Consider the following 23,800-nt stretch of genomic DNA (forward strand, 5'->3'; position numbering starts at 1 on the left):
TTGTTTCAAGCACATTTCTTAAAATAAGCAAAATTATGTGCCAGTATAGTGAATGAGAAAATTCTACTTGATAAAATTACACCAAACACAAAAAAATTCTAGAAGTTAAATAATGTAATATTAAGCTTACAGCAATCTTAACTTGAAGACTATTAGACATATCCACATACATTTAAGATCATATCACTTGCCAAGATATCATTTTTGCAGTGTATGTGCAGTTATGAGAATATTCTTGTGCACAGTTTGGGGTTATCTGCCTGAACCACTAATATAATTTGAGCTGATCTACTCACAGTCTTACTTGTCAAACAAATAATGTAATATCTTTATTGAAAAAATGTTTTACCTACTAAAATAAGAGGTAAAACTGTTCAGAAAGTGCAACATTTTCAGGTGATACAACAGTTTTCTATGTTTATATTTTAGTTTCTCTTTGCACTGCATCATTTTGTCAGTCGGTTGATTTTGCTTTAAAATGAAATGGCTGAAAACAAATAGATAAACAGTTACCACAACAGCTAAATCAGACTTTAATCTATTCCTTCAAATCCTTCAGGTTCGTCAAGGTTGTGTTTACTTTTCCCTGAGCTCTACCAGAGCTGTCTCTCCTGCTCACTAAGGCAAAAACCAGACATGCTACTTGGCAAGCTAATCTGCCACATTTTAAAAAAATTATCATCTCTGCTTCACTAAGCAACATAACCCGCAGTTAATGGACATGGTGAGAATACAGTCATTTCTGTCAGTGCTTTATATTACATTACAATATCTACATTATATTTCACAGAAAGAAAATACATTACTGGATTCAAATGTTTGCCATCTATTAAAAAGCATTCATTTTCATAAGCATTATGTTAGCACATTCACAGAAAATAATCTATGATGTGGTTTTCATTTCAGTTGGCAGGCCGAACCTCTGGAGTCAGCGGGAGAAGGTGACATGGCAAGAAATATTTAATTTTCCACAGAGACTCATTGCCATTTCCCAATTTTTAAAGATCTTGAGTACATCCCTCTAGTCAGCATCTTATCTATTTTACTCCCTTCTCTTTTACTCATCACTTTGTTCAAAGTTCATAAGTGAAGACAGGAGGAGAAGGAGGAGGAGAAGTAACAAACTATAAACACAAGTACTGCTCCTATATTTGACATCTTCACATGATCTAAATCATGGTTGGGATAGCTACTGAAAAATTAGTAGTTATCTATTTTCCCAGAATTTGTAGCTGCTACAATTTAGCTACTTTTCCAGAAAAAGTAGTGGCTACTTTTTAGCTACTTTTTGACAAGTAGTGGCTACTTTTTAGAAACTTTTTGATAAGTAGTGGCTTTTTTTAGAAACTTTTTGATAAGTAGTGGCTATTCTTTAGGTACTTTCAAAGCACAACTGTCAGAATGTCTGTGAATCTTCACCTGACACACCAAACAGGCCCAACTGAAAGAGTGAACAAGACACTGCATTTATTCATGTGCCAGAAAGAAACACACAACTGAAAAGTTGCAAATTCACAAAAAGATTGCCAAAAGGTGAGTTTAAGTGTAACCAGCAATCAAACATACACAACCAAAGGTTTGACATTTATACCACAGTTTTCACAATAAATGATCTTAAACTCTGGAGTTAACGCATAATGGCTAATTCACCAACCTGCTGGACACACAGCAATGCAGATAACAAAACGACAAAGAGAGAGATTTGAGACTTTGCATTTGCATTTGCATTTATAAGCTCTCAGCTGGTTTCCTGATACGTTTAATCTGCAACAAGTCGCGAAGCTCAATTTGCTTCTCATTCTCCAGCTACTTGTTTGAATTGCTCCAATCCACCTTAAATGGAGCAGGAGTACAATCTGATGTCTCAGGCACCATTTAAGGTGGAATAGGACAATTTGAACAAGAAGCTGGAGGATGAGAAGCGACTTCAGCTTCATAAAAAGTCTAGCATTGAGAAATATTTTACAAGAAGCTTGTGGAAAAGTTTCCAGAGATGCGAGAAAAGCGGCTAAAGGTTAAAGCAGAGAAAAGTGAGTCTGCATGTGTGTTTGTTATATTTTTAGCCTGAACTAGAACATCAGAACAAACTGAGATATCGTCACAGCCAAGATGGTAAAACGGGTATAAAATGTTGTGACTCCCAAGGCGGTTTAATTTTTAATCCACTTATTCAGCCTACAGTAGTTTAGCTCCTCCCATTCATTGTAAGACGAATTTCAACCTGGACTGCGTTTTAAATAAGACACAATACAGGTTTTTGTTTTATGTTATGTTTTGTTTTATTTATTTTTTCTTGGTGTGTTAAATTCCACAAATATACTTTCACTGTGCATTAGAATCTGCAGAAGTGTATTCTCTGAGGAGGATGTGATAACACTTTCAATTACAAAATCAACAAAACATGTCATTTGACCAGAAGTGCCAAAACCTTTACATACAACTGTATATCAGTCTTAAAAGTGTAATAACCACTGCCTGTTTAAGAGATAAAGAGAAGTTGGAAAAGTGTCATGTAAAATGAATTATGACTGTTTTGGGGACATAAAATCAAACAAACATCATAAATGCACCCCAGGGAAAAAGCAACAAATAAAATGCAAGGAAAGATAGGATATGGGGCCCTTATGTCAGATGTCTCTGTATGTGTGGACATTAATCTGTAAGTACTTTTTCATAATTGACATGGTGGAGAACATGAGTTCCATGTCTTTCAGTGCTCTGGCATGTCTGTTCTTATTCCCATATAGATATCAAAAAGGAATAGGTATATATTGCAAAATATATGCTGACATATACTGTGCACATATACATATCAAATATGGTACTACAGCACTGTTAAATATTATATCCCTTACATGCATCAGGAAACAATATTTTCATTTATTTCATGTTTTAAGTTCTTATTGCATGGCTTACAATGTGCATGTTTTTCAAATTAAGACAAAGCTTTTATACAAATTTTTACTTCCTTAGGAAATATATGGAAAAAATGAAGAAAAAAATGAAAAGTAGATGCATAATAATCTTATGCTATACACTCTGACATATGCAAGTAATCTAGTGCGTCCATATATGAGTAATGTTTTCTATCACATTTTGTTAAATATATGTGCTTCACATATATGATTGTATATGTTACTATAAATGTCTGAAATATATGTCCCATATTTGAAAACGGCCAATTTCAAATAAGTCGGCTTATATTTCACATAGATGTCCATATGAGATGAATATGAGTTTCATGTAAGGGACATCCATACATGATAATATATGTCAAATATCTGAAAGTCAAATTTTGCCACAGGTTCTTGTATGGAATGCCCTGTTACAAATATTAAACCATCCATTCTTTTGGACACTTAAAGTGTCTTCTGTGGCATTGTTCTGAAGGAGGCTATTACCTCTGCCTGTATTTTTAAGAGTGTAAGATTCATCATGATCTCCCACATTTTCTGAGGTGAATTGAGTCATTCAAGAGTTCTGTAAGGCCCACTTCAACAGCGCCAATATCCTGCAGAAAGGACTTAAACTCCAGCTGAATGAGTAACCATGCAACCATTTTGGCAGTGAACATTACAAAGCCAGAAAGAGTCCATTTGTTGAGACATATTGGATAGATTTTCTATGACTGATATTTTTTCACTAGCATCCTATTGTGTTTGAAAAGGTCAGCTGCTCACTTATGTGTGCACGAGGAGAGGAGCTGTCAGACTTTCTTTTCTCTTTCTCTTTATGTCAATATTTTGGTGTATTTGAATGCAAAACGTCACTGGCCCATGCAAAATGAGCAATATGAGCTTCAATATTTTTCCCGACAAATGCTATTGCTCAAATGCAAATTATTTCTTGAGAATTACTGAACCCTCAGGTATTCCATTGTTCACATTGCAGCTAGATGCAAATGAATTGATTTTATTCAGCTCACATAAATACTTTTGAACGGCACAGTGCAAAGTAATAAGTATGTTTAGAAGAACAGAAGTAACATTTTTCATCATTTGAAACCTCAGACACACTTCAAATAAACTTCTGCCCTGTTCTACTTTTTACTGTAAAACAACTAGTTTGATGTTCTGATTTTAGGCAATGATATGAAGATGTAGGCATCATTTTGTCACTAACAGTGCGGAGTTTATAGCAAGAACCGAGACATGTAGAATGAGAGCTTCTTCTATTTCTTCGAGGATCAGTAATAAACCCTGGTTTTGGTGCCTCTCCATTTTCAGATGTAATTTATGATATGAAAGGGCTTGCACTCTGCACAGATCCCAGTCAGATGCTGCTGTGAGATCATCTGCTTCCAAGACCTTTGCTTTTGAATGGAAAGTTGAGGTTAGCCAAGAACAATAACTTTTTTTCTGAGTAGAAAATCTGCAACCTATAAAAGATGGAGGCCACCAGGTTGTCTATTTAAACAAATAAAGATATTTACTGATACTACCCATACTTACCGACAGCTTCTCAGTAGTGGACCATTACTTTGATTCAACAAAAGTAGGCTAAGGGGGTTTTCTCAGTAAAGTGCCAGGGTCAACTCCAGTTTTTAGCCTGATAAAACGTTGTGTGTTCACTAAGTGTGGTTTGCCATCTGCCTCACTCAGTAGAAGATGGCAGGATGGCAGTGCACTGTAGTGTCTCACCAAGCAGAAGGTGAACTAATGGTTTACGCCATAGATGAATCAGCATGATACTGCAGCCACTGGAATTAGTGCCAGCAGTAAAGTCTTTTTCTCATCAGCTGACGCTATTCATAATCAAAATGCATCACATTTTCTATCAGCTGAAGACAGCTACTCTTTACATTGTGTGAGTTCATGATGAATGAGTTGATGGAAATGCCTAAATTCACTTGGAAAAAATCTTTTACTTTAGCTTACATTAAAAGTTAAGGGCATGCTGTAAAGTTATTGATTTGATTGAGACATTTTTGTGTTTTATTTGTTTCTTTGTTTTTCGACAGTGCTTGTGTTAGTATTTAGTGATTTTTCTAATATGACATAATTTAGCATTATTTAATTTAGCATTAGGAGGGCCTGGGTTCGATTCCCCGGCCGGGCGACCTCCTCTGTGTGGAGTTTGCATTTTCTCCCCGTGTCTGCGTGGGTTTCCTCCCACACTCCAAAGACATGGAGTCAGGCAGGCAATTGGACATGCTAAATTGCCCCTGGGTATGAGTGACTGTCTGTGTCTGTCTGTCTGCCCTGCGATGGACTGGCGACCTGTCCAGGGTGTATCCTGCCTCCCGCCCGAGGACTGCTGGGATAGGCTCCAGCACCCCCCGCGACCCTGACAGAGAAGCGGCTTAGAAAATGGATCAATGGATGGATGTTCAGGTAACACAGTTCTAAAGTGTTGTGAGAATCATTATTTTTGCTAAATATATTTATTTATTTGTTCATTCATTTATTTATTTATTTACTCAGTTGTGGTAGCTTATGGTGGCTGAGAAGACCCAACAAACTAACAAAAAATAAGCTGCAAATACAGCAACATATGCATTGCATCTTATAAACGCTCTGCAAAATGATACATTTCGCTGCAGATTCATAGATGCTCTGTAGTCTCAGAAAATACTTTCATCAAAATGATATTACAACCACATTTGACAAAAACACTCCAAATACAGAAAACACATGCTAACATGAAACACTGCAGAGTCACAACACAACAGAAATGTTTCTGGACGGAACCATTCAGACATTTAAATTCTATGCAGCACAAACAGTCACGAGTAAAAGTAAATTAACTTGTATTTGAGCAGATAACGAACATCACTATATCATAATAGGAATTAGCTGTAAAGAGTAACTGTAAAATGCAAAATATTAATTCTAGATATGATAGGTAACTACCCTAGTACAGCCAAGTGAACTGATATGAAGTGAAGCCTCTGTGATTGTAATGTCTGTCACTGATTTTCCATCACAGATATTCCTGCTCTTACTACCTGATGCATGTGTAGCTCAGGTGTAGTCATTTTAATAAAAGCATTTTCTGAATTTGCACCACATTTAGCAGTTTGCCACCTGTTTTTCGTTGTACGGTGCATACTATGCTGTCTTGCTGGCCACTGTAAGTAGCCACTACCAGTCAGGAGGAGGGGCATCAAAGATGAAACAGTGATCTACACTTTCACAGACATGCCACTCAAAATACAAAAATGAAATAAGCATATGCTTCTTCTGTTTAATATTCAGTCTTTAATCTGTCTTACTCATGACTCAAAATGCCACTATACTTCTCCTTCATATCAGTAACAATAACGAATCTGATATGGTACAAGGCAATGCATATATCATTAATGACAAATGCATCAACAACGCACATTTTCCTCTAAGAGTGATAGAGGTTGGTAACACTTTATATTAAGGGACACTAATTAATATTTAATTATATGATAATGACCTATCCATTGGCCATTAAACTCTTTATTAAGCATTAGCTATTATTTAGTAAGTGATTAAATGCAGGTAGTAATTGAGTACACTGTTGATTGATGAGTTTGTCATTCGTATATGGCAAATTCTGACTGCTTCTTATTACACTGCTAATTAACTTAAGTATTTTTATTCATGTAAAGAAGTAGCATGATAAATTACTAGCACTTATGTATCAGTCCCATTAGTTATCTCTTAATGACCTTACTATGACCTCCACATATTCAGCTGCCTCACTTTTCTCAGATTGGTTCTTGTTCATCAAGTGTTCCCTAGAAGTCATTGTGTATGGCAGATATTCACTGGGAAATCCACTCCTCAATCCATTTTCCAAAGACTTCAAGAAAAAAAAAAAAAGCAAAATAAATCTTGAAAATCCGACTCTTTAAAAATTTGCCTTTATATAATCGGAAAACTGGGGCAATCTAAGTTTGGCTTTTGATGTCATGTGATACAATGTAAATGCAGTCTACAATATTGACCCCTTTCACATTATGATGACTTTCGTGCATAGTGAAAGTGCATTTTACATTATATTAAAATGTCAATGTCATAAGATCTTTCATTTCACTTAACCCCTTTTTAAGGGGTGATCTTATTGACTTTTCTTATGGTTGCAATATAACTGACATAAAGAGACTTGTGAAACTGTCTGCAGACTGTCATACAGACCAATATTTATCATTTTTACAGCACTACATAAAAATCTAGGCAATTAACTTAGGACGGATGTCAGGGAACAGAAACAGCCCTTAGCAACCACATATAACTACACAAGGCATCAGAGAGAGAGAGAGAGAGAAAGTGCGAGAGAGAGAGAGCGAGAGAGAGAGAGAGAGAGAGAGAGAGAGAGAGAGAAAGAGAAAACTGACTCAAAAGTAATGATGTGTAATAGCAATGACGTTCAATCCACATGAAAAAATGGTGTAATATTCTTCTATTAAGATTCATTATTAAATATACATTACTGGATTAATGTCCTTCTCTAGTTTTGGATGTCACTAGAGATAGTACGGATGGTCTTAACAATTCTGGTGCGCAGATGTAGGCCCGTGACCCATAAAAACATGGCAATTAACCTTTTTCTGAAATTAATCCTGAAGTCATGAGACGGCCTTTATTAAAATCCGCAACAATGTCTTTGCTGGTTACGAATCTGTGTCATTACAGACAATCCTCACTGTAATCTGGTGATAAATCTGAGATGAGACTGACAGCATGTCAGAGCACTGAATGTCTGAATCTTCAGAACCTGCTATCCCTAATGAGAACAATCTGACTAATTCTAGAAAACGAACCTTGTGCCGGTTACAAAGGCTGATCCTTTTCTTCCTCTCTTAACTTCATCTGTTGGATACTGCCTCTTTATTGTTTGTGCGTGTGTGAAAAAGGCAAAGGTAACAGCTTGAGCTCTTTTTCTCTGATACAGACATTAGAAAAAAGTTACAGTTTGTAGTTTGTAGAGGTTTGCAACTTTCTGGCTCCACCCACTAATCATTGCGTTCATCTGTGTCTTGTTAGGTCTGTTTGTGTAAACAGCCTGTGGTTTGAGTTTGTTTGACTTTGTGAAGTCTTGTGTGCATGTTATAAGCTGAGTCTCTTCTTCCAAATTCCTGGGTTTCTGGTTTGTTCTGGTATTTTTTCCAGTTTTAAAGTTTTTCCTGCTTGTTTCTACCTGTTTTTTTTGTTTGTTTTTTTGTTTGTTTTTTAAAGGACAGACCTACAGTAACTCTCTGCCTGTACTCTGAACACTGCTGTGAACTACAATTATGATATCTGGAGATACTCTCCACTCTTTAAAACAAAACTGCCAAAAAGATTTCTTTGGAGCAATGCAGAGCAGCAGAGCCCTCCACCCCCTCTTGCCCAGAACATTTGAATATTTTCCCTACAAAATACTAATACATAAAAGAACCAATTTTGGTTAGCTGAAGAACTTTTCAGTAGTTGGCTCTATTTATCTGTTCATTTTTGTAAATGAATGTGTAAGTGTGGACAGATAGGGATACTGCCCTTCTATAGATACTCTCAGTAAAATACAGAAAATGTGGAGAGGCTACTTTTAGCTAAACTGGGGAACTCAGTCCCACCTTCTATTAGACAGTCAAGCTCATTGCATATTTTAAACATTTGAAATCATATCTCTTTAACCCAGCATTTAATTAAAACTCTACATCTCTTTAGCATTTATCTTTTTAATGTGATCTGTGCCATTTTCTTATATAATTTCTAAATTAATAATACTAATATCAATAATGTTGCTGTTCTTCTTCTTATAATTATTATTATTAGTAGTAGTAGTTGTGTTGACAGTATGCCTAGGAATAGCTAAAATGACAACGCTGTTTATTGAAGGCTGTATTACCATTTTTTGATACTAAAGTCTACAGTCATATTTCCTGCTTACTTTTTCATTTGTAGAAACTCTGTGACATTATTGAAGTTTTTTTTATTTACTTTTTGGTGCAATGCAAATGAAAAACACTGCTTTACAATTGAAACAAGGGTTTATGATCCTTTGAAATATTCTTTGCAATTGTTTAGATGATCTAACAATCCTTTTTTCTACAGTCAAGTCATTAAGCACATTGTTTCATGGTCATGGAAGATGACATGTATGCACTGGTCAAGGATTCTGAGTGGCATTCTTATAAACTATGAGGAGGGTCAAAGCTATCTATCAAGGTTTCTATTGAGGCTCTGTGAAATGTCACACTGACAACACTGATAAGGTGGTATTTTTATGTGCCACAGCTAAACTCCCATAGGACTCCTCTTTGTGAGCAGCAGAGACTGTGTGCTTTGGCCATATCACCTGCTATACAAATACATACTGTCGAGAAATTTTAGAATAGCTGGATAGCTGCAGTAAAGGAGTTGTTTAGTGAAAAAAAAACACTTTACCCTAGATGTTGGAACATCGCTGTGGATTGAGCTTAATGACTCCAGAGAACATAGTCCCACTGCTCCTCAGCCCATTGCTGTGAGGCTTTCTATCCTTTTTGCTGTGTTGTTTGGCATGGACATGATGACCTCAAGCTTGTACAAGTAAATTGTACAAATTGTACAAATCATCTCAGCTGCACAACAACACTAGTCTGTGTTAAACACGAATGATTTGCATGTTGACATAAGGTGGTTTTGTATTCAAAGGGCGTTTACAGACAAATGAGACCAGAGATAAACTGTTTAGGCTTTGTGGAGGATTAGCCTTCCCTGCCTGTGATTTGCTTCAAAAGAGCAACATATGATACAATTTTGATGATATACTAGACTGAGCTGGTGAAAGAATGTGTGAAAAACCAACAGTTGTTAGTGACCTATAGAGAATTGTATACAGAAGAGAAAAAGCAAAAGATAAATCTGGAACTGAGCTGAAAGTGAATTGTAAATAAGCACCCTAACTAAAAAGTAATGTTTTTCCTTTCTCTATCCATAATAATGTCTGGTGCTAGGCCCATTCATGAAACCTCCTGTTGTTAAACTAGGCAATAATGTGCAGGCATGCAATATACAGCAAAATGCAATTATTCACAAACAATTCTCAGCAATCAGTCAGAAAAGAGACTGTATCACTGAATTGAAAAGCCATTAGGGCCATTAGAAACCAGCCATTAGGGGTGTACTTTAGTGTACTTCTGGTGCCGGTCCCAAGCCCGGATAAATGGTGCGGGTTGCGTCAGGAAGGGCATCCGACATAAAACTTGTGCCAAAACTATCATGCGGATCACAAATATGATTGCCATACTGGATCGGTCGAGGCCCGGGTTAACAACGACCGCCTCCGGAGCTGTTGACCAGCAGGGTGCTGGTGGAAATTGGACTACTGTAGGTCGAAGACCATCAAAGAGGAGAGGAGGAAGGCGGGTTAGAAGGCAGCGAGAGAGAAGGAAAGGCAGGAGTGTGGAGGTTAGAGTAGGGACTCTGAACATAGGGACAATGACTGGTAAAGGCAGAGAGCTTGCAGACATGATGGAGAGAAGGAAGGTAGATATTCTGTGTGTCCAGGAGACCAGATGGAAAGGAGTACTGTGAGGCTAGTTGCATAGCGAAAAGAATGGTGGCAAAGGCAAAGGCTCAGGCCTATGATGAGCTGTATGAGAGGCTGGAGAGTAAAGAAGGAGTAAAGGTCTTGTATCGTTTGGCTAAACAGAGAGATAGAGCTGGAAAGGATGTACAGCAGGTTAGGCTGATAAAGGATAGAGAGGGAAATGTACTAGTGAGTGAACAGAGAGTGTTGAGTAGATGGAAGGAGTACTTTGAAGAACTAATGAATGAGGAAAACGAGAGAGAGAGGAGGACAACGGGGGGAGAGATAGTGGATCAGGAAGTGCAGAGAATTAGTAAGGTGGAAGTGAGGGCAGCTTTAAAAAGGATGAAGAATGGAAAGGCAGTTGGTCCAGATGACATACCTGTGGAGGTATGGAGATGTTTAGGAGAGAAGGCAGTGGACTTTTTAACCAGGTTGTTTAACAAAATCCTGGAGAGTGAGAGGATGCCTGATGAGTGGAGAAGCAGTGGACTGGTCCCCATTTTTAAGAACAAGGGTGATGTGCAGAGCTGCAGTAACTACAGAGGTATAAAGTTGGTGAGCCACACCATGAAGGTATGGGAAAGAGTTGTTGAAGCAAGGCTAAGGCGAGAGGTTCAGATCAGTGAGCAGCAGTTTGGTTTCATGCCCAGAAAGAGTACCACAGATGCAATTTTTGCGTTGAGAGTGTTGGTAGAGAAGTACAGAGGTCAGAAGGAGCTACATTGTGTCTTTGTGGATCTAGAGAAGGCATATGATAGGGTGCCAAGACAGGAACTGTGGTACTGTATGAGGAAAGTATGTTAGGGTGGTGCAGGACATGTATGAGGATAGTGAGACAGTGGTGAGGTGTGCAGTTGGAGTGACAAATGGTTTCAAGGTGAAGGTGGGGTTACATCAGGGATCAGCTTTGAGCCCCTTCTTGTTTGCAATGGTGATGGACAGGTTGACAGATGAGGTCAGGCAGGAGGCTCCATGGACCATGATGTTTGCAGATGACATTGTAATCTGTGGTGAGAGTAGAGAGCAGATGGAAGATAATCTGGGGAGGTGGAGGTTTGCAGAGAGAGGAGAGGAATGAAGGTCAGTTGAGACAAAACGGAATACATGTGTGTGAATGAGAGGGAGGCAGGTGGAAAGGTGAAGATGCAAGGAGTAGAGGTCGTAAAGGTGGATGACTTCAAATATCTTGGGTCAACCATCCAGAGCAATGGACAGTGTAGAAAAGAGGTGAAGAAGAGGGTGCAGGCAGGATGGAGTGGGTGGAGACGGGTGTCAGGGCTGATGTGTGACAGAAGGATAGCAGCAAGAGTGAAAGGGAAAGTTTACAAGACAGTAGTGCGTCCTGCTATGATGTATGGTTTGGAGACTGTGGCTCTGTCTAAAAGACAGGAGGTTGAGCTGGAGGTGGCGGAGATGAAGATGCTGAGATTTTCGTTGGGAGTGACAAGGATGGACAAGATTAGAAATGAGCAGATCAGAGGGACAGTGAAGGTGGAGCAGTTTGGAGATAAAGCCAGAGAGGCCAGGTTGAGATGGTTTGGACATGTGTTGAGGAGGAATAGTGGATACATTGGTCAAAGAATGTTGGAGATGGAGCTGCCGGGCAGAAGGAGAAGAGGTAGACCTCAGAGAAGGTTCATGGATGTAGTGAAGGTGGACATGGAGATGGTTGGTGTGAAAGTAGAGGAGGCAATGGATAGGGCAAGATGGAGGCAGATGATCCGCTGTGGCGACCCCTAAAGGGAGCAGCTGAAAGAAGAAGAAGAAGTGTTATGATTTATTTAAACCCAAGTGTTAATAGAGGTAGTAAGCAAATCATATACAAAAAAATTTATAAGGTACTTTCTGTTGGGAATTACACTGCTAGAATTACGCTTAATGGATTTTAGATTTGTTGTACTGATAATGATGGAATTTAATATGATAATTTACAAAATAAAACCTACCTATAATCAGTTTTGGAACCCATGTTAAACCATTATAATCCTTAACACTGTGATTTCAACCCATCAGGAAGACAAGTGAATATTGGACACCAACACCTGTTTTTCAACAGGGAAGACCATTAAATGGAATTCTCTAGCTGTGTTGTGTACGGAAAACGGATCAAGTGATGAAGCAGCCAGAAGCTGACATGCTGTTGGGCCGCTTCTGCCATTGTTTGCAGAGAGTGCATGCACAAGTGACGTCACTGGGGCTGATAGTGCATCTGGCTGAGAGTGCATGTCTGCAACTACACTTCAGCCATTGATCTCTTTAAAAGCAAAGTTGAGAGATTTGGGGTAAAAATAAAAATACTTGTTTAAAAATTCTATTCCATGTTTTTATATCACTACCAAAACAAAGAATGTTAATTCATGAGTGAAGCCTTATTTTGGCCACACCCCACATTAAGCGAGACTGCATCCCTGTCCCTCATGGCCACAAGGTGAGCAGTTAGATCCCAAGGTCTGAAAAACAGTGTGTAACATTTAGAATTGTCATTACTGAAACATACATTTTCTGCAATTAAGTAAACAATTTGTGCTTTAATGACAAATATTCCTGGATGCCTCCCTCGGGAGGTGTCACAGGCAAGTCCACCTGGGAGGAGACCCCGGGGAAGACCCAGGACACGCTGGCGTGACTATATCGCCCAGCTGGCCTGGGATCGCCTCGGAATCCCCCTTGGAGAGCTGGTGGGAGTGGCTGGGGAAAGGGAGGTCTGGGCTTCATTGCTTAGGATGCTGCCCCCGCGAGCCGAACCCCGGAGAAGCGGAAGATAATGGATGGATGGATGGATGGATGGATGGATGGATGGATGACAAATATTATTATTTTATGTGTGTACAACTGTTCAAAGCTGTGTTTGCTAGTCATGTATTGGCTCGTGTTTTTGAGTCCTGCTCAAAATTAATTAAAATTGTCACTAGTGAAACAAATTTTTCAGTGTCATGATTGTTTTAGTAGTGACAAAATGGAATGTTAAGGTAAATATAATTAAGTTCCCTTTATTAATCCCACAACAGGGAAATTCACCTCTGCATTTGATCCACCTGTGCAGTGAAACACCCACATACACACTCGTGAAGGCACACACACTAGTGGCAGCAAGCACACTTGCCCAGAGTGGTGGGCAGCCCTAACCACAGCCCCCAGGGAGTGGTTGGGGGTTAGGTGCCTTGCTCAAGAGCACTTCAGACATGTCCTGTCAGCTCAGGGGATCAAACCAACAGTCGTCCAGTCACAAGGCTAGTTCCCCAACCTCCAGCCCATGACTGCCCCTTCAAAAAAAGAGGTGCACCATTCCTGGGGGTACTGCAATACCAGGTTGTATGGTGGACAGAGCAAGTTCCTCTTCTGTCTCACTGTTCTAAAAATCTATTTAATATGTAGTCCTCTCAAAGAAGATGTATTAGATATCAAACTAATAAGAACAAATACTACACTAGATCTTAGAAGCGCTTAAATTGGATTAGTCTAAAGTCCAATTCAATTAACAGTCTGAAATGTGCTTGAATGTTGACCTTGTACCAGCAAAATCGGTAAAATATATATACTGTTTATATGTATTTTATATATATATATATATATATATATATATATATATATATATATATATATATAAAGTATTATAATGTATATACTGTTTCCTGCTCTCACAGTTTACTTTAAGTGCTCCTCCGAGGTTAGAATAATACACAGTTGGCAGGAAGTTTGCCTTGAACTCAAGGGGCAATAGTGGCAACACTTGCCAGTTAAATGTATGGCCCTTATCTTTGGCCCTGGCAGAACAGAATGAAAGAGAGAAGTGAAAACATGGGCTGGGGTGGCACTCCATACGCAGCATAACTGCACTTGAGAGCAGAGAAAGATATAATAAGATAAGAAATACTGCAGCAACAAAACATCAGTAAAAGCAGTGGGGCTCCTTTCCAGCGTCTTTTATCTCCTCCACTCAGTGCCTCTGTTTATGATAAGCTGTGGGTGGACGTGCTTAGACAGAGTCAGAGTTCTGTCCATCTTCATTTCACAAGAAGAAATACCTCACAGATAAAGCCTGTTGAATGCAGAAACATCATGGAAAGTAGGTATCACAACCTGTCCACACCTGTCTCATATTAGAAAGCTACAAATTAAACCCACATGATGGACTCTAAAGAGCTGACTTCATTGAAGACCACTCTGTCTGTGGATTCCTGCTGCAGTCATGTACCAAAAGGCCTGCACTGTTATGCTGAAAAGGGTTCTTTGCAGTGATGCTACAGAACAGCCACTTGTGGCTCCCTTTCAATAGATGTTTCTTTAAAAAATGTGATTTATGTTTATGGAGATTAAAAAGAGAACCCAGAAGGTTCTGTACCAATTAGATTAAATGTCTTTAAGTGTATTTTTCAAAAGTGTATTTAACATGAAAAGTACATACTTTTAACTTTTTCATACTTTGCAAATACTTTAATCCATATTAAATATATTATTTTGGAACAACCTATTACAGCTTACATGTATTTAACTTGTAATGAAGCTATGATTGAACAGTTTAGTTTGCACTTACATGAGTAGATTTATGCATGTAATTTGTAAACCTAACTGTTATTACATTGAAATACATTATACACTGCTCAAAAAAATAAAGGGAACACCCAAATAACACATCCTAGATCGGAATGAATGAAATATTCTCATTGAATACTTTGTTCTGTACAAAGTTGAATGTGCTGACAACAAAATCACACAAAAATCATCAATGGAAATCAAATTTATTAACCAATGGAGGCCTGGATTTGGAGTCACACACAAAATTAAAGTGGAAAAACACACTACAGGCTGATCCAACTTTGATGTAATGTCCTTAAAACAAGTCAAAATGAGGCTCAGTATTGTGTGTGGCCTCCACGTGCCTGTATGACCTCCCTACAACGCCTGGGCATGCTCCTGATGAGGTGGTGGATGGTCTCCTGAGGGATCTCCTCCCAGACCTGGACTAAAGCATCCGCCAACTCCTGGACAGTCTGTGGTGCAATGTGACGTTGGTGGATGGAGCGAGACATGATGTCCCAGATGTGCTCAATCGGATTCAGGTCTGGGGAACGGGCGGGCCAGTCCATAGCTTCAATGCCTTCATCTTGCAGGAACTGCTGACACACTCCATCCACATGAGGTCTAGCATTGTCCTGCATTAGGAGGAACCCAGGGCCAACCGCACCAGCATATGGTCTCACAAGGGGTCTGAGGATCTCATCTCGGTACCTAATGGCAGTCAGGCTACCTCTGGCGAGCACATGGAGGGCTGTGCGGCTCTCCAAAGAAATGCCACCTCACACCATTACTGACCCACTGCCAAACCGGTCATGCTGAAGGATGTTGCAGGCAGCAGATCACTCTCCACGGCGTCTCCAGACTGTCACACGTGCTCAGTGTGAACCTGCTTTCATCTGTGAAGAGCTCAGGGCGCCAGTGGCGAATTTGCCAATCCTGGTGTTCTCTGGCAAATGCTAAGCATCCTGCACGGTGTTGGGCTGTGAGCACAACCCCCATCTGTGGACGTCGGGCCCTCATACCATCCTCATGGAGTCAGTTTCTAACCGTTTGTGCAGACACATGCACATTTGTGGCCTGCTGGAGGTCATTTTGCAGGGCTGTGGCAGTGCTTCTCCTGTTCCTCCTTGCACAAAGGCGGAGGTAGCGGTCCTGCTGCTGGGTTCTACGGCCTCCTCCACGTCTCCTGGTTTACTGGCCTGTCTCCTGGTATCGCCTCCAGGCTCTGGACACTACGCTGACAGACACAGCAAACCTTCTTGCCACAGCTCGCATTGATGTGCCATCCTGGATGAACTGCACTACCTGAGCCACTTGTGTGGGTTGTAGAGTCCATCTCATGCTACCACGAGTGTGAAAGCACCACCAACATTCAAAAGTGACCAAAACATCAGCCAGAAAGCAGAAAGGTACTGAGAAGTGGTCTGTGGTCCCCACCTGCAGAACCACTCCTTTATTGAGTGTGTCTTGCTAATCGCCAATGATTTCCACCTGTTGTCTGTTCCATTTGCACAACATGTGAAACTGATTGTCAATTAGTGTTGCTTCCTAAGTGGACAGTTTGATTTCACAGAAGTTTGATTTATTTGGAGTTATATTGTGTTGTTTAAGTGTTCCCTTTATTTTTTTGAGCAGTGTATACTAGTACTACTACTAATGTATATGACTGGATATACTAATACACTTTAGTGCTACTCTGAGTTGTACTGCAACTGCACTAAAGTGCATTTAAAATTATTTTTCAATATCACTAAATTCATTTAAATGTATTCAACAAATAAAACATGTTCTTAAGTATATCATTAAGTATACTTTTAAATGTACTACTTTTGAGCAACTGAATACAACTGACTCATTAAACTATATTTAAGTAATGTTTGCCTCCAAGGGTTTTTCATGTCTGAATAGGATTGGAAGTTAAGAGACCAATTCTATTTAAAACATTTTAAATGTATACTTTTGCACTCACTTTATATTTGATTGCTAGTTAGTTTGAATTAAATTATAATGAAAATACATTAAAAGCCCATCCATCCATCCATCCATTTTCTAAGCCGCTTCTCCGTCAGGGTCGCGGGGGGTGCTGGAGCCTAAGCCATTGTTTTGAAATGTGCATTTAAATAATTCACACAAGTTGATGGGAATTAAATACATTTTTGTTTAGGCATGCTTCAGTTTGTTAAGAAATGCTTTTATTTAAGTATATTTCTTATGGCATGCTTAAGTATAATAAAAAAACATTTCTTTAATTTTTTTTAAATTCAGAAAAGTGTATTTTAGGTGTAGGTCCTTAAAATACATTAAATAAAAAATATATAATTTTTAGTATTCTTTATGTACTTCAGACATACTACTGAAGTAGTACTACATATACTTAAGTATGTTTATTTTATTTTTTGCACTGGTAGAATCACAAATCCAAGCCAAGAACTGTAAGGGCTTTGATTTTTAAGCATGTATCTTAACTAATTACATTTGCTTGTTTGTACTTTACTTATTCCCTTAAATTCCAAAAGTTGTTATATCATTAGATTCATTATTCAGTAATTACATGGAAAGCAAGAGTGAAAGCTGGGCCACATCCTGAGCAATAAAGAGGATGAATTACTTTTCTTCTGACGTAAATTAGAGTAGTGTATGTATTCATCTCACACACGAACTGAAGTCCTTTAACATGCTTTGTTTTCTTTTTCTGTCTGTTCTATAGTAAATCTCACTTCTGTAAAATAGACCCTTTGAACTCACAAATAAGGACTTGCATGTGACTAATGAACATGAATACAAAAACATTGCCTGTATGTGTGCTATGGGTCAAAAGTACACTGTCCTGAAGTGAAGGTGATTATTAAAGACTAAACTGAAGCATTCCACACGTGTTCACCATGACGGGCTGGAATGGTGAGAGATTCTGAGGGCACTCTGCCCACTGTCACAGCTCTACACACATGCACTCTCTCTTTCATAAGCACATACAAAGACGCACACACAGACATACACGACACTAGCACACACAAGTGAAAGGAGATGTAGATGTTTGCGATCCCAGCTCTTAGAGAAATTTCATATCTCCACTCAAAACTGTAAAAAGGAGGCCACAGTTCATTCCGTTCTTTAACTCTGAACTCAGTATAGAGCACAGAGACAGAGAGAGAGAGAGAGAGAGAGAGAGAGAGAGAGAGAGAGAGAGAAAGAGAGAAAGCATTTTGAAATGATCATAGCTATAGATGTTATGATTGTTATTGTTGATGCTGCTATGGGCGTTATTACACTTTGTCCACATTTCATTTGATACTGTCATGAAAATAAAGATATCTTCAAATGAGCTGTGAGAGAGCAAGAGAGAGAGAGAGAGAGAGAACACTTTCTTCCAGCAAATCTATGGGGGAACACAAAAAAATTATGTTGGTGCCGCAGAACACTCATCTGCATGCATACCATAAAAATAAAACATCTTGTTGTTTATTTAGTTAAATTAAACTTGTTCTCAAAGGCATATGTTTCAGTCACCCCCACAGATGCTTTGTTCATTTCACCCATGAGATTATTTTCTACTGGACAAAGATCAAGGACTCTTACCATAAAATAAATACCAAAACAGTTGTGTGAAGCCTCTACTGTGATCTCTGCATAGAGCACACAGAATGAGGTCACGTTCACCCACACAGATCATTAGCCTGGATTTCTGCATACATTATGGTGCAGGCAGAACAACAACTCAGTCAACCCAGCCCCCCAGCTCTCGTTTAGTGTGCATAATGAGCAAATTCAGCCAGGTGATATATATATATATATATATATATATATATGTATGTGTATGTGTGTGTGTGTGTGTGTGTGTGTGTGTGTGTGTGTGTGTGTGTATACATACACCCGCAGGGTAGAGGAACTGGATGAGGAAGAGCTCTCAAGCTCCAGGCTTAAACGTCCAATGGTTCATCTGCATTCATTCCAAAACACTGTCTCTAGCTCATGGAGGATTAAGGTAATCGTCGCGAGTGGTTTAATGATAAACCTCAAATTGTAGCAAAATGCAGCTGAGCATGGCCAGGTGGGACAAAGACGAGAAGGAAAGTAGATAGAGAGAGAGAGAGAGGTAAATGAAATTTTGAAGGGTAAAGAAGAAGCATTTTAATTGGATGAAAGTGTGAGCTAGAGTGGCTAATCAGAAACACACACTTAAGCCATGACAACAGTCTATTTTGGGCCTTTCACTCAAGGCTAGACGTGACCACAATAACAAGTTATAGCCAAGCACCGATACAAATATATATATATATATATATATATAATGCCAAAAAAATCATATGTAATGTCTAACAAGATGTATGGCTCTGGATATACTGTGCAAAAGTCATAAAATTTGTTTGTTCAAAAAACTTTAGACAAAGCATTGTGATTTAATGTGTGTGAGTGTGTTAGTTTAACCATTTGCAGAATTTACAATACCTGCTTCTGTTCATCAATCCTTCATTACATTACATCAGATGCTGCTGTTGATGGAATTGACAAAGTCCTTGAAGTACTCTTCTAATTTACCATATTCATGGTTAATTGTATTTACTCTTTCGGTATATAGTGTTTTACTGGCAAAATCATGCTGCCAAAATAGATAGTTTTAAATAATATCAAAATGCTGATAATGTATCATGTGATCACATCAAATGGCATCATTTTACTGTAGATTTCACAGGATGTGGACAAGACAAAGAGAAGCTTTATGTGAAGTTGGAGGTTTTTCATTTTGCGAACTGAGCCATGACAAAAACTTAAATAGCCAACTAACGCTAACAGCTGTTTAAACATTTGCTTGTGCCACTGTTTATTTACATTTATGGCATTTGGTAGATGCTCTTATCCAGAGCAACTTTCACACAGGCTGGTGAAGGCAGTGTTAGGAGTCTTGCCCAAGGACTCTTATTGGTATAGTATAGGGTGTTTACCCAGGTGGGAATTGAACCCCAATCTATGGCATAGAAGGCAGAGGTGTCACCCACTACACTACACCAACCAAGAGTTTATTCCTCAAGTATGTTGAAAAACGATCAACATCCTAAAAATGTCCTCTGAATGTTGCAGTTCAAATGAATAGTTTATAATATTTGAAATAACAAACATCCTTAAAACATTCTTTGAACATTAGATTAAAGCATTTTCTTTAAAAGCTAGTTAGAACTTGAGGCAACTTTAATCAAAGTTGTGGGAACATTTTATGCTACCTGGGAATAACATTTTTTATTTTGATGCTCCATATATTGGATTAATACATCAACAATTGCCACAAAATCCTATTACACTACACTTTAAAGCTTGAGTGGGGAACTGAGGACCAGACTCCAGCACACTTAGTTTCCCTGGTTTACTACACCAGCTAATTAATAAGTTGAGCCAGGTATGCTTGAGTAGGAACATCACAAACTGTACAGGAATCTGGCACTCACCCTTGCTTTAAAGAATAATATTAGGGCAACTACCCACACACCCTTATCATGCTGCTTGTTTATTTAGATAAGTGGGTCTGCATTTAGTAATTTACTAGAGCATGGACCACTAAACCGGAAGCTATGCAGTATTAAAATGGATATATAGCCAAAAATTTTACTTTTTTGGCTTTGCTTGTGTGCAGTGTATTCGTGTGTTTAGCTCTCTAGTTGTTAATTTTTTTGCCTTTTCTGTCTGAGCAGATGCAGGATTGTGGTAAATTTCATGATTGAAGACCTAGTGAATAACAAAAATGTCCCTGATGTTCTTTTAAGGAACCAAGTAAGCTTTGGAAGGGTATTTATCACTCAACCTCAGAACACCCATGGTGCTTCAATTCATGGTATCAGCTAAAAGCATGGACCGCTATCTGCCAATTTGTCAGCAGTATCTTGAACAGATGTTGGCTTTGTTTGTGTGCACGGTGGCAGGGATGAAATTATAAACAGAGCTGCTTTCTATTACGGGATAGTTTAGTGCTGAAATAGCAGACATCCGTTCCAGCTCAGTGATCAAGATCAGAAAGAAGATCTTGGCCCGGGGGGAGCGGAGAGACACTCTGGGGTGGAAGTAGAGCCAGGCCCTGCCCCAGCCTTCAGAACTGACAAAAGGGGGTGCTGGGAAAAGGTGCCCTTTAATACTCATCTGAGATGAGTCGTGTGGTTTCTCTTGTAATTGTTAAGGTCATGGTTTGTTGAGAGCAAGCTGCTTCTTTATCAGCACAAAAGGGCAATTTCCACCCAGAGCAGCAGCAGACTTTTTTGGGGGAATTTGACTTTCCCATGAGTTCAGATGGAAGAAGCAGTTCACATGACACTCACAGCAGTGAGAAGCCTGCTCTCCATTGGCGTAAGCCGACTTATTTCACGTAGCCATCCATTGGCTACGTGTAGTAAGTGGGGGGTTCTGAGCCATGTTTTGCTTGGAGCATCTACTTGGAAGGCCTGCCATCTTTTAGTTATTACAATTTTGCTCACATAAACTGGAATGATTTGCGTGGTCACCGGGCCTACTTGGACATGATACGAGAGATGAATCACGCTTTCAACAGTAAAAGAAAGAGCTTCAGGGAATTAAGTGATTTTCAGTGGAGACAATAAGTTTAAGAGTGGTTCAGCACACATTCAGACTGGGATCTTGGCACACAGTCCCCTTGGAATGTGGTGATCCTGCTGGGTTCTTTGGAAAAGACTGACAAGCCCATTAGGATTTGTACTGTTCTGAACTTCAGAAAGAAAACAGCTACCACCTAAGAGGGGGGGGGGGGTGATCTATGGGGTTACACACATCTCACTGTTTTTATCTCCTGGAAACTCATGAACATTGTTTCTAAATCAATAATGTCAAGACTAGACACTGAAGCCACTACCAATCACTGTCAAAAAATGACTTCATTGTTTCATGTGTGACTTGGTTTGTAAGCATTTCATAAGTGAACACTTGACTGAATGATTGAAAATGTGCTTTGGCTGCTTTTTGAAAAATTTTCAAATCGATACTTGATAAAATGATCTCTTTATAAGCTCAATGTTATAGCATCTGAAAAAAAACAATATTTTTGTGTGCTTTAACATCCATGTGACCAGGATCATATACACCTTTTTAATGCATATCTTGGATTAAATGTCTTATTTGATATGAAAAATTACAGTTTTTTTTTTCGAAACCTTACTAAATATACACGTACATATAATTGAAGGTGCCAGGCAGGGTTCTTTGAGCCACAAAATGACCTCTTTTGGTTCCTTATCCCTTCAAATGGCCAGGGCCCAACAGCCGGTCCAAAGATTTATTACACACTGCTATAACCTGAGAATAGCTCACCCAGTTTGCATTGAAGTCCCTGTAGTTACTGAATAATAATACTTAGTGTGTAATAAGCCTGGGGTTTTAAGGGCTTAAAGACCCTTTCAATGGATAGTTGTTTAGAGAACCATTTTTGAAAAGGAGCTTTTTGTTTTACAGTTTAAAGAACCTCCACATAATACAAAGGTTCCAGGAAGAACCCTTCAATTGGTAAAGTACCGTGCATTATGTGAAGTCTTTAAAAGGTTAGTTACTGTCTTTTCAGACAAACTAGTTCTTCAATGGCACTGTGAAAAGCACCTTTTTGTTTCTGTTAATGATAAATCTCAAACTATGTAACAAGGAGAACATCACAATGCAATGCAATACAATCCTGAAGATGGATTGTGTCTTAGGAAGCCTGATAAAAACAGCATTAAAGTAATAAACTCTGGTCATAAGAAACGCATGAATTTCTCTGCAACATTTCTCAGATGAAGAAAAGCTATTTAAATGAGTATGTTTACATGCAGGATGAAATAGAGCTCAGAACCTAAGTGGAACCGATGTACTAGTCAATTATATGTGTCTGTTAATGCCAGGGGGATATGGGGCATATCCACTTTTTAAAGTTGCACTGTCAGATCTCCATTATTATTGTGGTGGCTGCCATGGGGCACACTGTGTACCATGGGTGTAGAAGCTTTGCTATGCAAAATGAAGCCAGTTTAATGGGACATGCATGTTTCCCATTGAAAAGGAACTGGGTATGTTGTTGATTCACGCTCTTTGTTGTCTTTGGCAGAAGTGTGTGGAAGTGTTAATTGTTACTCTGTGCTGGGTTAGGGGGCTAGTTAGAGTGGGTATTAATGGGGTATTTTACTAAACTATTTATAGCAGCATGCAGATCAGATCAGTCTATGAAGTTTAGTAACACAATGGAAAGGAAAATGCCACTGCAATATGCATCAAAACACTAAGAATAGCAAGATGTTAATGAAAATTAGTCAGTTATAATCGTTTGTCATGTTAACTTATTACTTTTTACAGCTATATACATGCATTTAATTAGATTCTGTCTGAATCCAGTTCTGAGTATAACGTTGTGCCAATGCTGCAGTAGCTTAGCCTGTCACACAGCTCAAGATTTTCTCTTATATGTTACCTAATACTTTGCTGTCTAGCTTTCTTCTCATAAGACTCTTGAGTATCTTGTGGTAGGGGTGACCACTGAGTACCCTCTAAGATCTAGCTACATGGAATGTTTTATGTAAAGTTAATTCAGTCCACAGTGCTTCAACTTGATAGCATAGGCTTAATATATACAGCGTAGAACTCCTGACTCATTAACTGATGTTTTATTTGATGTCTTTTCCTTAGCAGTTCCCTGCCACCTCCGTAAAGTCAGTGAGTAACCTGTACACCTCATTTTAAGCCTAACACAGGCAACGTTCACCAGGAGATCCAAAATCTTTACGTAAGTTTGAAGGTTTTCACCCACTTTTTCATTTATCAAAAGTCTTGTCTGTTCTTAATATGCAGGTCACAT

The 23,800-nt window shown here is 38.9% G+C and overlaps 1 pseudogene; it reads right to left on the reverse strand.

The window, feature by feature from the left end:
* Positions 1-13,742: 13,742 nt before the first annotated feature.
* Positions 13,743-13,915, reverse strand: LOC119264548 (annotated as a pseudogene).
* Positions 13,916-23,800: the final 9,885 nt, after the last annotated feature.

This window comes from Pygocentrus nattereri, chromosome 11, assembly GCF_015220715.1.
Source record: "Pygocentrus nattereri isolate fPygNat1 chromosome 11, fPygNat1.pri, whole genome shotgun sequence".
NCBI classification, from domain to species: domain Eukaryota; kingdom Metazoa; phylum Chordata; class Actinopteri; order Characiformes; family Serrasalmidae; genus Pygocentrus; species Pygocentrus nattereri.